Here is a 21,519-nt window from a genome sequence, read left to right on the forward strand (position 1 = left end):
AGTGCTTGGCAAGTGGTGGAGATGGTGCAGTGAGGTGAGAGGAGGGTCCATGAGTGCAGGGGTGAGCCAGAATGGACTTGGTCAAATGTGAAAAATCAGTATGGGCAACAATCTTTACCCTGCCCGCAAGGTGTTTGTGGAAATGCCCGAAAGAAAATAATTTTCGAATTTTGCAAATCTTTTTGGTGGGTTGTAATAATATATTCAATAGAGTATATTGGTGGTGGTGGTGGTCAAAATGGAATTGAAATGCAAAAATTTATTTTGCATAGGATCTTACATATGTGACAAAGTTCCAACTTTGCTTGCTTCCCATTTGAGATTGGTGATGAATTTGGGGTGGTGGCTTTGGGCAAAGTTGTAGTGCTTGATGTGGTCTTGGATGAGGTGCAAAGAAATAGCCAGGTGTAGAAGTGAAAAGTGAAAATGCAGGGGCTCAAAGTGAGCAGCAGAGTAAAAAGGGTACAAGTGACCATATTGCATGTATCTTGGAATTTGAATTTGATTTTGGTTTGAGTTGAGTTTCTTCACTTCCAAAAGTATTTAAAAGTGTTTAGTAACCATCTACACCCAATGGTGCAAACCAAATTGGCCTAGATCAAAGATTTGTAAAAATGGCCTATGCCCTATGTGTGTGTGAGATTGATTTTTATTATTTCTTTTCCCTTTTCTTTTTATTTGATTTTGGATGATCAAGTGATCATTGCTAGGGTTTTAGAGTGAGGGAGAACACATAAGCAAGTATCATGGCAATTGCACACTCAAATAATTAATCAAGTGATCTACATGCATAAACCTTTATGATGAGAAAAAGTTTTTGTTAACCCTAATTTTTGGGATCTTGAATTTCTCTCTTGTTCATTTGATTGAAATTTGGGATGTTACAACAATCTACCGGAAGGAAAAAAGAACACAAATATGCTTCCAAAGAGAAAAAGCTTGCAAGCGAAGGAAGGAACAAGATAGAAGCTTACTGAGAGCCACCGCGTTGATCTGCATGGCCAACCGATCAAATTCCTTATGATCAGTGGTCATGAGCTCACTGTAGTGCTCCGCCGCTTTCCGCGCCTTCTTCTCCTCCTCCAGCTCAGCCCTCAGCACCGCGCTAGAGTTGCTGGAATCCTCCAGCACCTCAGCCAGCTTGGCCTCAGCCGCCGCTTTGGCGTCCCTCATCTCCTCATCATGCCGGAGACCGGCCTGGATGGCCTGCTCCTTGAGCTTCCGGGAGATTTCCTTCTGGGCGTCCAAGGCCTCCTGGTGCTTCCGGATGAGCTGCTCCTTTTTAGCTGAAACCCGGAAAGAGAAAGTGTTAGCAAAAAATGTAACCGATAAAGCACACAAAGGCAAAAGCAACCGGAAAAAGAACAGTACTTTGGAGGGCGCTGAGCTGGATCTGGAGGGCCTCAATGGAGGCTTCCGGAATGGCTGTTATGCAAAAAATCACAAGTGTTAAGAAGGAAAGTTTGTCCGTACAAAAGAAGCCGGATATATAAGGAAAACAACCTTGGCAATGGTTGTGGGCCTCCGCCAGATCCCGGTGCTCCCAGAGAAGCTCCTCGAAGAGCTGCTTCCGGGCGTCCGCCGTGCTCTGTTTAAGTAAAACGTCAAGTGTGAAGATGCCGGTTTTCGGTATCTTTAAGAAAGTTTCGCGCTCAGAGCTGCGCTCTCAACCCGAAACTCGGGGACTAGGAAGATATATATAATCTTAAAAGAGTAAAAACTGACATGTTTGTAAAAAAGAGAAGTTGGAGTTTGGTGAAACTTACCACCACGTTGCTGGTGGCGTCATGCCACGCGTTGTCGAACTCCCTCACTGCGCGCTTAAGCCGCATGAAGTGCTCTTCAGTGCTCTTGGGGCCGGCCGGGTCGACAATAGGAAGCCGGTCCCTCCCCACGCCGCGCGTAGCCGCGGACACATCTGCCTGATTCCACTTTTCAGCGTAATCGAGCAAATGCCCCAGCTCGCGGCCCTCGCGCTTTAGCTCGGTGATCCGGCCTAGCAGGCCGGTAGCCTTCTCCCCGGCCACGATAGCGGCGGGGCCGGTGTGCAGCACCAAGGGCTGCGGACCAGAAGCCGTTGCCTTCCCCTTGAAAGGTTCCAGCACGCGGAGCTTGGCGCCTTCTGGCGGTGGTGCCGGATTGTTTTTGGCCGCGACGAGCTCTTGGCTTGGCGGCGGCGTTGGAGGCTTGGCTGCACCAGAGCCTCCGGCTGAACCTGCCGGAGGAGGCATGGAAGTAGTCTTGGGCGGCGCGGAGGCAGAGGGCGCGCCCGGAGCAGTTGCAGTCTTGCCGGCGCGGAAGTTTCCGGCAAAGACTTAGAGGAGGAGGAAGCGGAGATCTTCTTCTTTTTCTTGGGCGCGGTGGGAACCAAAGTTCCCACCGGCCCGGCATCTTCGGATTCGGCGCCGGTGTTGCTGGCGCCGGTATCTTGATTCTCAGGAGGGGAGACAAGGTCCTCCTCCGCGCGGTGATCTGGAGAGTTAGGGGCCGCGCGCCCCGCACTTGCAGTGCCCCCCAGAGGGGAGGCGGAAGAGTTGCCGGCACCAGATGGTACCGGACTTTGACGAGGAGGAGGTGAAGACCTCGCGGGATCTTCAGAGCTTTACGGAGGGATTCCGGAAGCGCTCTTTGAAACCTTGAGCGCTGGGCTGAAAAAGATAGAAAAAAGAGGATTGGAAAAAATCATCCGGAAGGGAAAGTTGGAACAACAAAACAGCAAAAGGAAAAGAGGAGTCTTACCCGTCAGACGTAGGCATCTCCCGCCTCACGTAATGCCTCTTGGAGGGCTTCTTGGGGCGCTTGGCGGGGGGAGCCGCGCTCGGGCCGGCGTTAGGTTCCGGATCCTTCCTCTTCTTGTCCTGGGAGGTGAGTTTCTCCAGGAACTCTTGGCCGACCTCCGCCTGCAGCGGAACCGCATGCTCGGGGACCTGCGGGTCGGTGCTGGCTGAGGGAGCGTCTACAAAAAGATAACCGGTAAGGAAACGAAAAGGCCAAATACCTCAAGTAGCACAACATCATCGTCCGAGCCGGATTCTTTCTTGGAAAAGTTACCGGGGCGAGAAATGGGAATCCGGCCCATCTTGAGGTCGGCCCAGTGGATATAAGGATCCGGGTCCTCTTTATCTAAAGCCCGGTTCCGACAAAGGCCTCGCTTCTCCGCCTCGATGCGAGGGAAGCGCAACTTGGCCTACAAAGAAGGAAAAAGATAGTTAATAATGTATCAAAAAGATACCGGAAAACAACCCGGATCGCCTAATCACTTACTTCTGCAGTTGGAGGGTTGAGGGAGCTGAGAGGCAAAAGGCCCCATTCCCAATCCAGCGGCATGGAGGTCTGACAGATGTGCCTGGCCTTGAGGACTACGTCCTCTTTGCTAAGAGGGAGGCCGGTGATCTTGGTAGGATCGTCGGGGCCATACATCTCGCTCATCTTGTGAGCCCGGCGCTTGAGGGGGAAGAACCCGGCGCGGAATAAAAGTCCGGACAATGTCATCCGGACAGAAGGCAATGTCCTTCATGAGTTGCTTCATGAAGCGTATAATCTGGTTGGTCTCTACATGAGTGTCCTTCGGGTTATAGATCCAGTTGGCCCTCGTGGGCACTGCCGGATTGAAAGCCGGCAGATTAATAAGATCGGCGGGGCTGGTGTTCTTCACGTAGAAGAAAGTCCTTTCCCATGCCCGGCATGAGTCAAGACCGGCAAACTTAAAGAAGGGGCTCCCCTGGCAGGAGCCGATGATACAAGACCCACATTGAACAGGAGGTTTAGGCTTGGGAATTTCCTTGCCCTGAACGGAGTTTATCCGAAGGGAAAAGAAACGAGCGAAAGTCTCGCGAGTGGGGCGGAGACCCATGCAGGCTTCCATGAAGGTTGCGTAACAAGAAAGATAGAACATGGCATTGCCAGGAAGATGGTGAGGTTGGAGTTTATAGAAGTCAAGAAATTGGCGAAAGAAATCGGAGGCAGGAAGGCCGAATCCGCGCTCGAAGTGGGCAAGGAAAACGACGAACTCACCGTCTTCAAGATCCGGTTCGATCTTGTCGCCAGGATGCCGGTAGGATACTCCTTCCGGTATCCTTCTGGACCGATAAAGCCAGTCAATCTCATGCTGGGTTACCTCAGAACCTTTCCAGGCCCCGCGTGTGATGCCGGAAAGATCGACTCCGGAAGCCTGGCTAGAGCTGTCGGCGTCTTGACTCGCTCCGGTATCAATTTCCATCCGGGGCTCGCCGGAAGCTTGACTCTCGCGGCTGTTGGAGGAAGATTCGGAAAGATATTGCTCGCTAGACGTAAGAGTCAAACAGACACCGGTTTCTACTCGAAAACAGCTTTCCCAAGATCTACTCTTGAACGAAGATCTACGAGTAAGAGAAAAAGCGAAAGAAAAGAGGAAGTAAATACCCCACTGACCCAAGATCTGGAAAGCAAAGGAGAGAGAGGTAAAAGTGCATCGAACCTAACCTGAGGCGGCGGAGAAGTTGAAGGAGAAGGTCGCCGGCGGCGAGGCAAGCTCCTGGCCGTCGACGAGGGCTGGCGACGGAGAGCGGTGAGGTCCGCTGGAGAAAGCTTGAAGCAGCAGCGGGGAAGAAGCACCACAGAAACCTGGCACGGTGGAAAGCTTCACCGCGGCGGGAAGAACGGCGCAGGTTTGTCGGGAGAGAGGCTCTGGCGGCGACCGACGGCGACGAGGAAACGAGCGGCGAAGGGCTCGAAGTGCTCTGGAGTGGGGGCGAATGCGAAGAAGGGGATGAAGAAGAAACCGCTCCCCCGTATATAGGAAAAGGAGTTAGTGGGCTGAAAACCGCTGGGCCGCGACGGTTCGCCTCGTGGGCCGCCACGTGGCACGAAGGTACACCCGTAAAAATTAAGAGGCCACAGGGTCGCCGCACGGATCCGGAATGGCCAGAGGGATCCGGTGTGGCGCACCTAATGCTGGCGTAGAAGCCGAAGGGAAGTGACCACTGACACTGACAAGCCAGAAGCAGTACGCATGTCTCTGTCAAGCACAGTGCCCGAGAAATTCTCGACTTCGCCGAGGAGGGATTTAATGTCAAAGATACCGGAGGAAAAAGAAAAATCCGGAAGATAGCAGAAAGAGGCTAAGGCAAAGAGGCCGGCATCTTCGAACAAAATACCGGAAAGATCAAACCGGTACATTGTGAGATAGGAAACTGGCATGGTCCGTCGGATAAAATCCACCGGACTATACTAGCTTCGGGGACTAATGTTGGGGGGATGACCCCCGGTATGCCAAAAGCATGCCAAACCGGATGGTTTGAGCCGTCAGGATACCGGTTTGATATTCATTCCGGACGGTGAACTCAGGCTTTTGGCTAAGGAAGCCTATACCGGTATGCCCAAAGAGAGGCATGCCGGAATGAGCTAAGAAGATACTGGACTACCGGTATAAGCAAAGCTGGTCAAAGATTCTCTCAGGAGCTAGAAGACAAAGGTGAGCAAAGCAAAGTGGCTTTAAGCGAAGCCGTGACGCAAAAGACCAAGGTGACGCCCAAAGAAGCCGGAGGACAGCAGCCTCCATGTTTAAAGAAGATACCGGCGTCACCTATGATTAAAGTAGCTTTGTAAAGTAGCTTTGTAAAGTAACTTTGTAAAGTAGTTTGTCTGTTCAAAGATGCCATTAGGGTTTATTAGGGTTCCTTCCCCTGTAAGCCACCCTCTCCCCTATATAAGGAGAGGGGGTAAGCCCCTTCACGGGCACGACGATGATGTGATACAACGCAAGAGAATATACGTTCATGTACGAAGACCACCTGTAACCATGTTCATGCAATAGAGAAGATCTTGAACGGGGTTCATCCTTGTGTCTCTCTTCTTCTACCTCTGGCATTGGCCAAGTTCTTGAGGAAAGCACCCGGAAGTTCATCCTACCCGATCCAAAACCCTCCCCCGAATCCTCTAGCGTCCAACTCGGCCCCAACTTAAGCCATCCCATGGCATCTGTCTGTTCACCACGACGACAACTGACACTGGAAGCTCCGCTAGGGGAAGAGTCAAGAAAGTTGCCAACAAGAGGAAAGATAAACATCCAGCACAAGATGAGGATGTTACTGAGTTAGTGCCAACTTTCAATGTTGGCGCAGTCACTGTTACTACCTGGAGGAGAATTCGAGATAAGAATCCCTATCGCTTCCCGGAACCCACTTACCTTGGAAGTGATAAATTCTTCTGGACCATCACTCAGCAGCACTTGTGGGAGGAATACTACAATTCTCAAGAGTACATGAAGAACGGTACTTTTGTGATGCCCAAGGCCATCAAGGATGTTCTTACAATGCATGAAGCCACCAAGTATCACTTTGTGGTTGCCACCTTGAGGCGGATGGGGTTGTTTGATCTCATGTGCTTGACACCTCCTAATGAGAGCTATTGCCCAATCCTTGTGAGGCAATTTCATTGCACTGTGTTTTTCCATAATGATGCAGCTCGCACTATGACTTGGATGACAGGAAAGGAACAGTATTCTTGCACCTATCTTGAGTTCTGTGAAGCCTTGGGGTTTGGAGGTGGTCGTGCTCGTGGCTTCAAGATACACTCTCAGGACCGGTTCCATAAAGAGGACATTGCTTTCTGCTATCCTTCGGAACCCACAGCTGGCCCTCCCACTATCTCTGGGATGTACTACTCCTACCTTCTACTTGCCAAGCTCTTCCGTGAGAACCTCATCAGCAAGTCTGGGGATACAAGTGAATGTCGTGCCACACATCTGAACTTGATGTACTATTGCCACCCTGAGCGCCAGAAGACCATTGATGGATGTGATCTCATCTATTGTGAGCTGAAGCGCTCTGTTCGCGAGCGGATGACGCCAAACTATGCTCGGTACATTCAGCTGCTCATCAACAAGGTTGTGCCAGCACCTCTCAATACTGAAGGTGAAAGGGTCAAGATGGAGGCTTTCAAGGTTCCTCTCCAAGGAGATAAACCGGACGTTCCTTCCATGATGCCTTCTGAGCGTAGGACCAAGGAACGACATGACCCTGCTAGCTCCAGCCACTCTAGGCGCCCACAGCACGGCGCCTCTCGGTTCTTCTCCAGCTTGTGGCAAATGTGCAGGAATACCAATGATGTTGCACATCAAAGTCTTGCTTTGAACCAGGAGACCAGGAGGCGACAGAATGAGTTCATGGCTACTAGGAATGCCCCTGTTTCTCCCCCTAGACCTGAGATGGAGCATGTACATGCTCCTACTTGGGAGATGCCCTCTATTACTGATGAGATGTTTCAGAACTTCGACCTCTCCATGTATGCTCACAGTGGTCTTCCTCCTCACACTGCTCACTCTGGACATAGAAATGATGATGATGATGAAGAGGATGAAGGTGATGATGATGGCAATGGCGAGGATGATGATGAAGAGGATGATGATGAGGATGGTGATGGCAGCTCTCCATCTGCAGGGCATGAGTTCTATTGATGGGAACGCTAGCATCCCTCCTCTTTTCTTCGCCTTTTTGGTGTTCCGATGCCAAAGGGGGAGAAGAGAGTAGAGTCTAGGATTACGGGGCTCTTGGTTGCACAAGCCATGCTTGCCATTTTATTTGCTTCTTATTTGGCTTGTGCTTATTTGGTTGCTTTTTCATTTCAAGAACCATGTGCTACTTCGAGTAATTCGTGTATGGACATGTACCTATATGCTTAATATCTATGCTAGGATGATTATGTGTGCTATGCTTATACATCTTGATATGCACATATCCATACCATGCTTGTTTCCTAAAGATATTGGGGGAGCTACTCATGTTCCACAAATGTTGCACTTTGCATTCAAACGCAAATTCTCCAAGTGCACACATTATGGGGGAGATGTCTCAATATCTCATATGGAATCAAGGTTTAAGGCTTATCATAATATATTTATGTGACTCTAGCTCGGTTTGTCATCGTATACCCAAAAGGGGGAGATTGTAAGGGTATTTCACCCTTATCCATTATTTTGGTAACTATGACACCGTGCTAGAGTATTTGGACTAATACATGTCTACAAGATGATTCCCAGGTATTAGCCAAAGAGGTATAATGGTGTATCAATGGAACAAGAAGGCAATGGGAGACCCCCCCACTTCGACGAAAAATCAACAAGGGGTTTCTAGACCATGGCCGGTCCCAGGCCCGGTCAGACCGGCCCTAGCACCGGCCAGCCCGGCGCAGACCGGCCCCAGGACCGGTGCCAACCGGGTGGGATCCAGTAAGGTCTGGGAGATGGTCCGGTTGACGGCCCGGTTGTGGACCGGCCGATCCGGTCTCTGGCCCGGTCGGACCGGCTCCCTGGCCGGCCGTTCCGGTCTCTGGCCCGGTCGGACCGGATTCCTGACCGGCCGCCCGGCGACCGACCGGACTTTGCGCCTGTGCCAACCGGACAAGATCCAGTAGCCTCGGAAGCTCGCCCGGTCAAGACCCGGTCCCAGTTCCGGTTGAAACCGGCCGGTCCGGTCACAGGGACGGTCGGACCGGCCCATGCGCCGGCCTGCTCGGCACCAAATCCGGTCGATCGGGTTCCTCGAAGAATCTGCTGATGTGTCAAGTGGGCAACGGCCATATTTCAAGTGACACTATAAATATCCCTTCTTCTACCTCTAAAAAGTTATGCACTGCACTACAAGCTGTTCTTGAGCTCTCTCTCTCACACTCCATTGCTAGAAACACCAAAAGCCTCAGATCTCCCTCCTCCTCCACCCAAACTCAAATCCCTTCGGGGAAACGATAGAGGAGGACCCGATCTACTCGTTCTACCAAGCCAAATCTCATTCCCCTTGTATTCATCAAGAAGCTTGCTCTCTAGGGTTCCTTGGAAACCCTAGGTGGGCAAGAGTGGTCCGGAAGCATCCGGGCTGTGGATTTGCTCCTGACAAGATTGTGAAGGTTTGGAGGCTACCTCAAAGTCTACCACAAGTGAGTGAGTTATTCCTTCGTGGTATAGGCTCCGGAGAATAGGGTGAGCCTTCGTGACGCGGGGAATCCTTCGTGGGACCCCCACTCCTCCAAACGTGACGTACCTTCTTGCAAAGGAAGGGAACACGGGAATACATCCTCGTCTCCGTGTGCTATCGGTTATCTCTAACCGAACTCCTTACTTGTGTTTTAACTGCCTGTGAGAGCCTTCGTGCTTGAGTTAGTTGTATCCTCATATAGGTTGTTTCACCTAGTTTGCATTAGGCTCACCTTTATATTCCGCAAAGCCTAACATTGCAAAGAAAGAATTAAAATCTGTAGAAACTTATTCACCCCCCCCCCTCTAGGTTTACCATCTCTGAACTTTCAAACACCAAGACTATTTGAATAAAGAACTTCTTGGAGTTCGAAGCTTTGCCAAGTTTGCTACTTATGGTTTGAAACTTCAGCCAGATCCAGAACTAACTTCGCACTTGAAAACAGATCATTTAACTCTCATGAATATTTTTTGGGCGGTTGAGTGAGATGAAAGACTTTGCCGAAACAGCGAGTGAGATACCAAAGACATACCACATAAGCTCACACACCATCCGATAGATCATAATTAAAGAAATAAAACAAAACTCCTTATTTCCGTTTTATTTTTGTCTCCTTACATCATCTATCTCATCATTCACCCCATTTGACCATTTTTATCTCATCCCTACTATCCCCGTGTCCCTTCACTCGCATCTCAAGGCCATGTCAATGAAACCAATGATATTTCACATGAATAGTGTGGAAAAAGAGCGAGAATACATGAATGATTTCACCCTTTTAACATGCTTTAGTAACATTTATGAACACACAAAAGTCGAAATCAAAACTAGGAGTAAGTCCTATAGTTGTTGCGGTATAGTTGGCTCTTTTGAGGGTTTAAGGTTTTGTTGGATACTGCATCTCTTTCCAGTTAATCTGCAGTTAGTTTCAAGTCAAACTTTATAAAATTTGGTTAAGTATATAAAAAATATCAGCATCTACAATGTCAAATCAATATTATTATAATGATGATGGTAGATCTATAGATTTGAAAGAAAATTGTATTTTCCTAGAACAATAGCCTCCTTTAGTGCAGGATTAACTAAGGTTAGAAATAGGGTTATAATACAATTGGTAAAATAAATTTGAAGAAAAATGCTTTGTGATATCCTTGATTGTACAAAATATAGCTTAAATAACAAAGGTTGCTCAAAGATTAAGCACATATTATGTTCTTGCCCACCTCAACTTTGCTTGACCCCGTCAATATTTTCCCGTGCAATCACATTCATACTCTTGTACTCATCGAAGCAAACCAACTACCAACTACCATTAACCTTTTCTAATCAGATTTCTCATTTTATCCTCGTGTTGTTACAAACAACTGACCGGATAGGGTGTCAGGTATACATGTCAAATTGTCAATGACCTGCATCACCACTCCATTAAACCTTTAATCACCAATTTTACCAAACCATTAAACCAGCAATTCCCTTAAAGCCTTATTCGGTTCATACACTTTTTAAGTTTATATGAGTGATGATAACCAAGGGATGTCTCCCACCTAGTTTTTGCTACTCCCTCCGAATTGAACCTTAACAAAAGAAAACTCTTAGGGCATCTTCAACTGGGCGACGTATTTTGGACGTCTAAATTGTCCGCGAGCGTCCGTTTGCGTCGCCTGGCGGACGCGAAAATGACTGCGAGGCGTAAATTGTCCTTTTGCATCGGGAGCACCCAGCGGTCTGACGCATTTTGGAGACCCCAATGTTTTGTTTTCAGAACTCCTTCTTGTTTTCCTTGTTTCAAGAACCCAACCAGATACATGGAGGCTCACACCATCTGCAATTTTACTGCCCATGAATCTTTGAAACAACATGTAGAACAAACACGAAAACAAAATATACTGATCATGCCTTGCTTTGTCGAATCAAACAAGTTCAAATATATTTAACATACAAACTAGGAGAACAAACACGAAAACAAACAAAATTTAAACTAATTCTTTGCCTTCTTGTTAGAAGCGCCCGTGTCGTCGTCCTCACGGGCGTGCCTCCTGCTTGTCACCTCCTCCGACGAGGTACTGCCGGTCGACACGTCCGACGAGCTTGAGTTCCCCTCCGACGATTGTGGTCATCGGTGAACGGACGACGAGCCACCGCCTGCGTCCGCGCCCTCGCCCGGGCCCTTGCCTCCTTCCTTTCGCTGCCGCATCGTCTACCGCCTCCAGCGCCTCCAGTTGTGCCCACTTTTCGTCGGAGTCCTCCTCCTCCTGACCGTCGAGGCCAACGGTGCCCCCTCCTCCTCGGCCTCCGTCAGCGGGGAGCTAGGGTTGCTCGGCATCACAGCCCTATCCCACCAATGCCGCCATCCTGACGGCTTCCCCTCGCTGTTGGTGTCCAATGTCAACGACAGGTTGCTCATGGTGGCTAGCCGACGTTGGAGAAGAAGAAGAAGAATGGCAGCCAGTTATACGTGAATTACAGCAGGCGCAGGGGTTATATTCAGCAAAGATTACGGCTCCTCCAATTGCGCCGCCGTAGCCACAGCTATTCCTCCACCGCCGCAAGCTCCCGTCGTGAGTGTTCATCCGCCACGCGCACCGGACGCCGCGACAGACCGACCACATCTCGCTGGCTGTCACGGCTGCTCCTCCACCGCCCATGGTGATGTCTCCATGAATTTGGTACAGAAATTTGCACAAATGTTATATGAGGAAAATTATAATCATTCGGTAATTATGAATGGAGTTAGGTATTCTAACATACATCATATTATAATGGAGTAAAATTACGGGAGTGGTGTTTTGGGACATGGGACCATATGCTCCCTATATTTTGAAATACATCTTACACATATTTTAAATTTCAAAAAAAATGAAACAAAAAATTCGCACGTATATCTTCACGTGCTACGCGCTCACAAAGTCGTTTCATAAAAAATGAACCTATCATGTAACGTGTGTAAAAAGACAAAATTCAGTGCTGAAAACAATGCTTTTTACGGGATAAGTTTTCTCTTTTTTACATAGCCCACAAAAAATATTATTTTTTCGTGAAACTTGACACATACACATATATTATGGAGATGTACATGTAGAATGTTTTGTCAAAATTTTCCACACTTCGAAATATGTTTTGTTGATAGAGGGAGCATACGCACCCGGGAACCGAATTGAATTTCCTTAAAATTACCTAACTCCATTCACAATGTAAAATTCAAGTTATAACAATCATATCCAATTTTTAAATTTTGGCCTAGAGTTTTTAAAAATTATACTCAGTTTCACAGTAACTCATACCAACACTAAGTAAATCCACACCAGATAAATTATGAACGAAAGGTCATTTCCTGTGTAATGATTTTGTTTACCACTTATTCCAGTGGGTACTTTTTTTTTTGCATCTTTCCTTTTTTTTCTTGAGATGTGCCTCTTTGCTTCAGTTTTATCACACACCGGTATGGTTTAGTTCTTCTCACTTTCCTTTATTCTTGAAGGCATGTGGCATGTTATGTTTTTCAGTTCTCCGATAGATCTTTAACTGAGTTTCAGTTGAGCGGCTCATTATGGTAAACAGCACATATGGTGTTCGATATTGACTATAGAAAAAAATTCAATATATCCTGTTTATTAACACTAGTAAAGTCAAATTTTATCTTCAATGTCGATTATATGTAGATTTCGCAAAGTGTTTCACATTAAAACGACTTCCATTGAGTTCAACGTAAGTCCCTGAAGTCGCTTCGAGATGTATACATCTGTGACGCAGCCTGAGACTATGGCAACAGGCTGCCTGGATGATGAACCACCCGACAATCTTCCTCACGATTCAAAACAATCAAAGGTGGTCACAGAAGGATCATAACGAATCACATACGGAGGAAGACGGCAGGATATTCCTGTACGAGAGAGCCTGCGAGGAACAGATACAAAATATTCATTCCCCTCCACTACCCTCTCGAAGATCGATGGACCAAATAAACAGTTTCAAGAAGCTGAGCGAACAATGTGAAGAGATATAGGAAGGTTGGTAAGCGGGTTGCCCATTGAGATGGGCAGGCCGACCAGATTTCCTTCCTTGTTGGTTTGACTACAGCCGAATCTGGCAAGCAGGGCGAGGGTACAAAGAACCCAGGCCCTGGTACAATGCAGCCCTGCTGTTCGAGGTTTCAATCACGATAAATGAAAATTAAAAGTATACAAATGATAAAACTGCTGTGCTGGATTTTGGGTGAGTAGTCAGACAATGCTTTCTAGGCAAACGCATCTCCGTCAGAACACAGCGATTTTCACTGCTCGGAGCCCAGTGCATATCTTCATCCATACAACCAGAAGGTAAAAGGCAAACAATTAAACAACAAGCGTGCAAAAATAGATCGATTGAGTCTGTTGCCCTCAGCGATTATGCTTATGATTGTCAACAAGGAACAAATGTCTTCAGGTCTCAAAGATATGCCATCACTGGACTCACAGAACATGACAGGATAAGCAGAAACGATCCGAATAAAACGCCAAGAAACAGGACGATTACGAGGGTAATGTTGGAGATTGTTATTCGCTGCTCCTCACGATAAAAAGTAGGAGAAACGACTCAAGATCCCCAATAGTCTGGCCCCTTTGGAAAATTCAAGCCCCGTGGAAAAATCTGAGGGATCGACTCATCAAGGGGCTCGAGTAACACATGATTTGACTAGCAAACACCAGAAAAAAAGCGGATCAAAAACAAGAACAGGCGAAGTGTTGCGACGCTTGTTTGCGGATTTACCTGTGGCGGCGCTGCTGTGAGGAACTCGGCTGTTCGTGCCTCTGCCTTTATAGCCGGCCAGATGCGGTGGCTAGGGTTTTATTTAGGTAAATGGGCCATGTGCCTCTTGGCCCGTTTCTGGGAGCAGCAATTGACGAGATAATTCAGCCTTGTTAAGCCCAAACATTGGTAGCGAATCTACAAAAGCCAACGTGCGAGGACCACTGGAAAAAATTAGAGCGGATGCAACAGACGCGCTAGAAGGTCCGCGCGGTAAAAAAATCGCCGGTTTGCCGCGCGCGGGCGCTGTCGGGCTGCTCCAGCAGAGGCGGGAAAAAGGCACGCGCGCTAAAAAAATTACCGCCCGCGCGCTTTCGCGCTATCCCGCGCGGGAAACTTGCCGCGTGCGATGCCGCGCGTGGTATAAACACGCCACGCGCGAGCGCGGCCAACTGCCACTTCCTCCACGCGTCTCTCTCCCTCCTCGCATCTCTCCCTCCCGCGCCGCTCCACCTTCGGCCGCTCCGCCTCCTCCCGCGCCGCTCCACCTCCGTCCGCGAGATGCCTCCGCGCCGCCGCCCCTCCTCCGGCTACCACGGCGTCCGGGCGCGGCCGAGCGGCCGGTTCGACGCGGAAATCCGCTCCGGCGAGGAGCGGATCCGCCTCGGCACGTTCGACACCGCGCATGAGGCGGCGCGGGCGTACGACGCCGTCACGTGGCGGCTCGGCCGCTCGCGGCGGACGATGAACTTCCACGACGTCTTCACGCGCGAGCAGGCGGAGATGCTGGCGCCGCCGTCGCCGATGATCACGCGCGAACAGCAGCGCCGCCATCGGGAGCTGGAGCAGCGCCTCCTCATCGCCGAGCGCGATGAGGCGCTGCGCGTCGAATGGGCGCGGCGCTTCCCCGAGGACGTCGCCGCCACGGAGGCCTTCTACGCGCAGAAGGAGGAGGAGAAGGCGGCGATGAAAGCGAAGAAGAAGGCGAGCCGCGAGAAGCGCCGCGCCGAGTCCGCGGCGAGGAAGAAGGCGAGGGCCGAGGCGGCGGCGAGGAGGAAGGAGGAAAAAAAAACGCCGCAGGGCCGTCGACCGTCGTCCTCTCGTCCTCCTCCTCCGACTTCCAGTGGACGACGACGTCGACGTCGGTGTCGGAGACGACTCTGAGCAGCTCCGACTTCGACTAGGAGTCCGACGAGTAGTCGTCGGACGAGTAGTTTACTAGTATTTTCGTTTAAATGTCGCATTGTATCGTCGCACTTTAAATATATTCGTATTTTCGATCAAATTTCATAGTTTGTTTGATGAATTTAAAAAAAACGGTCGGATTAGCAGTTTGTGACGCGCGCTGCAAAATAGCGTCTCTGGCGGAGGTGCGTTTTTCGTACACCAACGCGCGCTGCAAAATACAGCCTCTGCCGGGGGCAAATTCGCTATGCCGCGCGCGAGCGGTATACAGCGCGCCCAATCGCCGTTATAGCGCGCGAGATTTTACAGCGCCTGTTGGAGATGCTCTAAGAGCATCTTCAACATAATCATGTGGAAAGCACCATATCAGCTATCTACAAACCACCTTGATGTTATGATGAATCATGCATGTAGTCAAAAAAAAGAGCATCTTCAATAGAAGCGTTATTCTAGCGTGCGCTATATTGCGTTTACAGCGCTATTTTTAGGTATAGAAGACGTTATAAATTTACACTCTCACGAAAGTTGTAATTTGCGGCGTGGCAAAAACAACGGTCCACCAGACGCTGCATTTTACAGCGCGTGCTGCCGCGGCAAACATAAAACATGCCCAAATATGCAATTGAGAAGATCAAACAAACACAATAAAATCAATAAAAAAAGAACATCAGATAGTAGATAGGATTTATATTACAATAGTTCAAACACACATTTATATTACACAAGAAAAAACTAACATCAACTAGAACGCGATAATTAAAACTACTAAAACGCTTCGAGAGGACGAGGACACCGGTGGCTCCGAATAATCGAAGTTCCAATGGAAGTCGGAGGAGTCCTCCGTTGAGGATGACACTGGCTCCGACGCGCGGGTCGTCTGTGTGATTCTCCAGTTGCGCGAGAATGAACGCGCGGCGCTCCGCCTTGTGGAGCCTCCTCTCGTGGCGGCTCTAGGGCATGTCCTCCGCCCTCTGCATGGCGTCGGCGAGGATGGCTTGCTCGGCACGGACGTCTTCGGGGAAGCGCTCCGCCCACAGCAAGTGCGCGCTCGTCCTCCTCTGCGATGAGGAGGCAACGATGCTAGGCGCGATGGCGGCGGCGCTCCTCCTCGGCGATGAGCAATTGTTGTTATTTATGAGAATATGATGTTGTTTATAATATCCTTTTGTTCGTACTATACCTCTATGCCATGATGTTTACAATGTGTTGTTGTTTGTAAGTTATGGTTAGATGTTGTTACCACTATTTTTTGACATTATGCGGGAATTTTTTACATTAAGCATGTGATCATCAATGTTGTGATGTAATATTTTGTCTAACGAGAATAAATCTAAAAGAGGATGAAAGAAGAACTTGTTTAGACTAAAAAAATATGTCCAAATCAATATTTGGTTGTTGGGAGAAGATGTTTCAACAAAATGCTCATGCAGATTTGGTTCACACTATATTTGCTTAAGGAGAATAAAATTAAGAAAAGACGGAAGAAGAAATGGTTTAGAGTAAAAGAAGAACTACTTATATGTTGATTTTGTCATTCTTTTTTTTTCGACGGCACGCCGCAAAGCGTGCCAAATCTTTATAGAAGGAGAAGCAAGACAATTACAAGAACCGAGATACGAATGTGAACACACGATCTCGGAAACTCTCACGGAACTCCCGCGCACACACATCCTGCTAAAGCCTACTCTCGCGCTAGATGAGGACTTCCTCCACTCCTCTCCTAGCTTCTCTCGAGAGCTTTAGGTCCTCTCCAATCTTGTCTATGATGTCTTGTGTGTTGAGTTGTTTCTCCACGTTTGTGAAGGCTGTCGCATTTCTCTCTTTCCAAAGGACCAAGGTCACACCGGAATGATCAGAGTGTTGAACCTCTTCGTATCTGATCTTCTAACCCTCTTCCTTGCTTCCGGCCACCGACGTTCTAGGTTTATGTTGTGTTGGGGCTCCTGAATTTGCAAACCAGCTCTTCTCAAGCACCCGAGCAAGACTTGCTTGCATATGGGCACTGGGCCAAGATGTGGACACATGAAGCAAGTGTTTGAGTGATCTTGTAGCCTATGTCTCGCCCTATGATCTGATGTCCATAATATGTATTTGATCGCAAGCAAGATGAATATTTCGCAAGCAAGATGAATATTTTGCAAAGGAGCCCCAGATTGGACTGCACATAGTCTAATCAATGCTTCCAAGGCAGAGCATTTCATATGTTGTTTTAGCGAAGTACTCCCCCCCGCTCCAAAGCTTTCCAAGTAATGCGATCTGAGCATTCACATCTATGTTAACTCCCTCAACATCCTCCCAGAGACATATGCATTGAACACAACAGTCAATCGACATGTCCCCACTAAAGTCCTTGTTCAAATTTTGATCGATTAGGGCATCAACCACTAAATGCGTGATGTTTTTGAGATTTTCTTGGTTGAAGCTCATTCATATACCATAAGTGAAAATTGGAGCCATAGGCTATATATGCTTTTTAAGCAAACATCCTTTGGTATATTTTATGACTTCATCTTGGATATCTTGTCTTATTTATTTTATTAACCTCTTGTGTGTGCATGTTTCTTTATGGATCACATTGTCCACTTTAGAAACTTATATACATGAGAGCGTTAATCCATCACCTTGATATCCTTGTTCTTTGCCGACCATCCTTTTCATCCTTTTGTTTTTAGTGGTGTTGGTAAAGAAGATTTATGAGTGCTTGGTTTATTTGTTTTTCTTCATGCACTCATATCTCATAACTGTTAGACTCAAGTTGTTCTTGATAAGCATATTCTCTTTATCTTGGTTGTGTTCTAAATGACATAGAGGGAGTGAGGATTCCATGTTTGTGCATATTGTACATATTCAAATGCAAACATTATAAATTATGCACGAACCTTGGGGAGTGAAAGATCGAGATGTCGCCTAGAGGGGGTGAATAGGCAATTAAAAACTCTTGCGGATTTGTCTTGTAAGAATGCGGAATTAAACTAACGTTTAGTTTACAAGCACAAACCCTAAATATGCTAAGCTCAACTAAGTGTAACAATGGCAAATAGAGCTAAGCAAGATAGGCACAAGATATATGTAGCACAAGTGATAGCAAGATATATGTACTTCAAGCACGATGGCTATCACAAGGTAAGAGAGCTCGGGTATAGAAATAACCGAGGCACGCGGAGACGAGGATGTATTCCCGTGTTCCCTTGCTTTGCAACAAGGTACGTCACGTTTGGAGGAGTGGAGGTCCCACGAAGGATTCCCCGCGCCACGAAGGCTCACCCTATTCTCCGAACCACACCCACGAAGGATAATGGCCCTTTCCTTATGGTTAGCTTTTCCTCCGCTCCGGAGATGGCAAGCTCCACAACCACTTCACAAGCTCCACGAAGGAGAAGCCCGGGCCTCTTCACAATCTTCTTGAAGAGATCACCGGAACACTGATGTCTACTCACGCTTCTTTTCCTGTAGACAGTGTTGGGCCTCCAAGAGCAGAGGTTTGTAGAACAGCAGCAAGTTTTCCCTTAAGTGGATCACCCAAGGTTTATCGAACTCGGAGAGGAAGAGGTCAAAGATATCCCTCTCAAGCAACCCCGCAACCACAAAGCAAGAAGTCTCTTGTGTCCCCAACACACCTAATACACTTGTCGGATGTATAGGTGCACTAGTTCGGCGAAGAGATAGTGAAATACAGGTGGTATGAATGTATATGAGCAGCGAGTAACGGCACCGTGAAAATAGCTTGATGCTACAACCGGCGTGTGGTTGATGGTGGTAATATTGCAGAGCGATACGGATGCGAGAAAACAAGTAAACAAGCAGCGATTTCAGTATTTAGGAACAAGGCCTAGGGATTATACTTTCACTAGTGGACACTCTCAACATTGATCACATAACAGAATAGATAAATGCTATACTCTACACTCTCTTGTTGGATGATGAACACCACTAATTGTGTAGGATTACACGAACCCTCAATGCCGGAGTTAACAAGCTCCACAATATTCGATATTCATGTTTAAATAACCTTAGAGTGCATGATAGATCAACACAAATAAACCAAGTACTAACATAGCATGCACACTATCACCATCACACTATGAAGGAGGCATAGATCACATCAATACTATCATAGCAATAGTTAACTTCATAATCTACAAGAGATCATAATCATAACCTACGCCAAGTACTACACGATGCACACACTGTCACCATTAGACCGTGCAAGAGGAATAGAGTACTTTAATAACATCACTAGAGTAGCACATAGATGAATAGTGATACAAAACACATTGCAATCATAAAGGGATATAAATAAGCACTTCAATATGCTATTCATAACAGTGAATAAGTATTCTGTGAAATATAGCCTAAGAGACCCACACGGTGCACACACTCGTCACCTTTACACACGTGGGACAAGGAGTCTCCAGAGATCACATAAGTAAAATCCACTTGACTAGCATAATGACATCTAGATTACAAGCATCATCATATGAATCTCAATCATGTAAGGCAGCTCATGAGATTATTGTATTGAAGTACATAGGAGAGAGATTAACCACATAGCTACCGGTACAACCCTTAGCCTCGGGGGAGAACTACTCCCTCCTCATGGGAGACAGCAGCGGTGATGAAGATGGCGGTGGAGTCGATGGAGAAGCCTTCCGGGGGCACTTCCCCATCCCGGCGGCGTGCCAGAACAGAGACTCATGTCCCCCATATCTTGGCTTCGCGATGGCGGCGGCTCTGGAAGGTTTCTCGTACCGTGGCTTATTCGTCTCGGGGTTTTAGGTCAGGGAGGCTTTATGGGCGAAAGGGGAGCCTCGGAGGGGCCCTGGTGGGGCCAGACAACAGGGGGGCGCGCCCCCCTGGGCCGCGCCGCCACCATGTGTGGTGGGCCTGTGGCTCGTCTCCGACTCCTCTTTGATGTTCTGGAAGCTCCCGGGAATTCTAAGATGTTGGGCGTTGATTTCGTCCAATTCCGAGAATATTTCCTTACTAGGATTTCTGAAACCAAAAACAGCAGAAAACAGGAACTGGCACTTCGGCATCTCGTCAATAGGTTAGTTCCGGAAAACGCATCAAAACGATATAAAGTGTGAACAAAACATGTAGGTATTGTCATAAAACAAGCATGGAACATCGTAAATTATAGATACGTTGGAGACGTATCAGCATCCCCAAGCTTAGTTCCTACTCGCCCTCGAGTAGGTAAACGATAACAAGAATAATTTCTGAAGTGACATGCTACCATCATAATCTTGATCAAAATTATTGTAAAGCATATGAGATGGATAGAGTGATCTGAAGCAAAAGATTGCTAACAAAAGATAATGACTAAACAAATGAATCATATAGCAAAACTTTTCATGAATAGTACTTTCAAGACAAGTATCAACAAGACTTGCATAAGAGCTAACTCATAAGCAATAAATTCTTAGTAAAGGCATCGAAGCAACACAAAGGAAGATATAAGTTTCAGCAGTTGCTTTCAACTTTCAACATGCATATCTCATGGATAATTGTCAACACAGAGTAATATGATGAATGCAAATAAGCAAGTATGTAAGAATCAATGCACAGTTGACACAAGTGTTTGCTTCTAAGATGGAAGAAATGGGTAAACTGACTCAACAATAAAGTAAAAGATAGGCCCTTCGCAGAGGGAAGCAGGGATTAAATCATATGCTAGAGATTTTCAAGTTTTGAAATCATATAGAGAGCATAAAAGTAATTTTTTGAGAGGTGTTTGTTGTTGTCAACGAATGGTAATGGGTACTCTAACTACCTTATCAACCATACTTTCAAGAGCGGCTCTCATGAAGGACGTTATCTCTACCAGCAAGGTAGATCATCCCTCTTCTCTTTTGTTTACACATGTACTTTAGTTTTATTTATTAGATGACACTCCTCCCAACCTTTTGCTTACACAAGCCATGGCTAACCGAATCCTCGGGTGCCTTCCAACAATCACATACCATGAAGGAGTGTCTATTTGCAAATTTAAGTTGCTTACTGATAGATCAGAGCAAAACATGTGAAGAGAATTATTAATGCAAGTTAATTAATTGGGGCTGGGAACCCCATTGCCAGCTCTTTTTTGCAAAATTATTGGATAAGCGGATAAGCCACTAGTCCATTGTGAAAGTCTGTCAGAAGTAAATGACAAGATCGAAAGATAAAACACCACATACTTCCTCATGAGCTATAAAACATTGACACAAATAAGAGATAATAACTTTTGAATTGTTTAAAGGTAGCACATGAAGTATTTACTTGGAATGGCAGGAAATACCACATAGTAGGTAGATATGGTGGACACAAATGGCATGGGTTTTGGCTCAAGGTGTTTGGATGCACGAGAAGCATTTCCTCTCAGTACAAGGTTTGGGCTAGCAAGGTTGTTTGAAGCAAACACAAGTATAAACCGGTACAGCAAAACTTACATAAAAACATATTACAAGCATTATAAGACTCTACACTGTCTTCCTTGTTGTTCAAACACTTTACCAGAAAATATCTAGACTTAGAGAGACCAATCATGCAAACCAAATTTTAACAAGCTCTATGTAGTTCTCAAAGGACACGGATGTCGCCTAGAGGGGGGGGGGGTGAATAGGCGATTTAAAACTTTTACGAGATGGGCTTAACAAATGCGGAATAAAACTAGCGTTTA

The 21,519-nt window shown here is 47.2% G+C and overlaps 2 non-coding genes across 2 annotated transcripts; both read right to left on the reverse strand.

The window, feature by feature from the left end:
• Positions 1 to 13,165: 13,165 nt before the first annotated feature.
• LOC124705042 lies at positions 13,166 to 13,253 on the reverse strand. Its single transcript, XR_007003891.1, has one exon. It is a non-coding gene; the product is annotated as a small nucleolar RNA snoR118 (small nucleolar RNA).
• Positions 13,254 to 13,320: 67 nt separating this feature from the next.
• On the reverse strand, positions 13,321 to 13,395 carry LOC124704902. The gene has a single exon (XR_007003768.1). It is a non-coding gene; the product is annotated as a small nucleolar RNA R66 (small nucleolar RNA).
• Between the last annotated feature and the right edge of the window lie 8,124 nt (positions 13,396 to 21,519).

This window comes from Lolium rigidum, chromosome 3, assembly GCF_022539505.1.
Source record: "Lolium rigidum isolate FL_2022 chromosome 3, APGP_CSIRO_Lrig_0.1, whole genome shotgun sequence".
In the NCBI taxonomy this organism is placed as follows: domain Eukaryota; kingdom Viridiplantae; phylum Streptophyta; class Magnoliopsida; order Poales; family Poaceae; genus Lolium; species Lolium rigidum.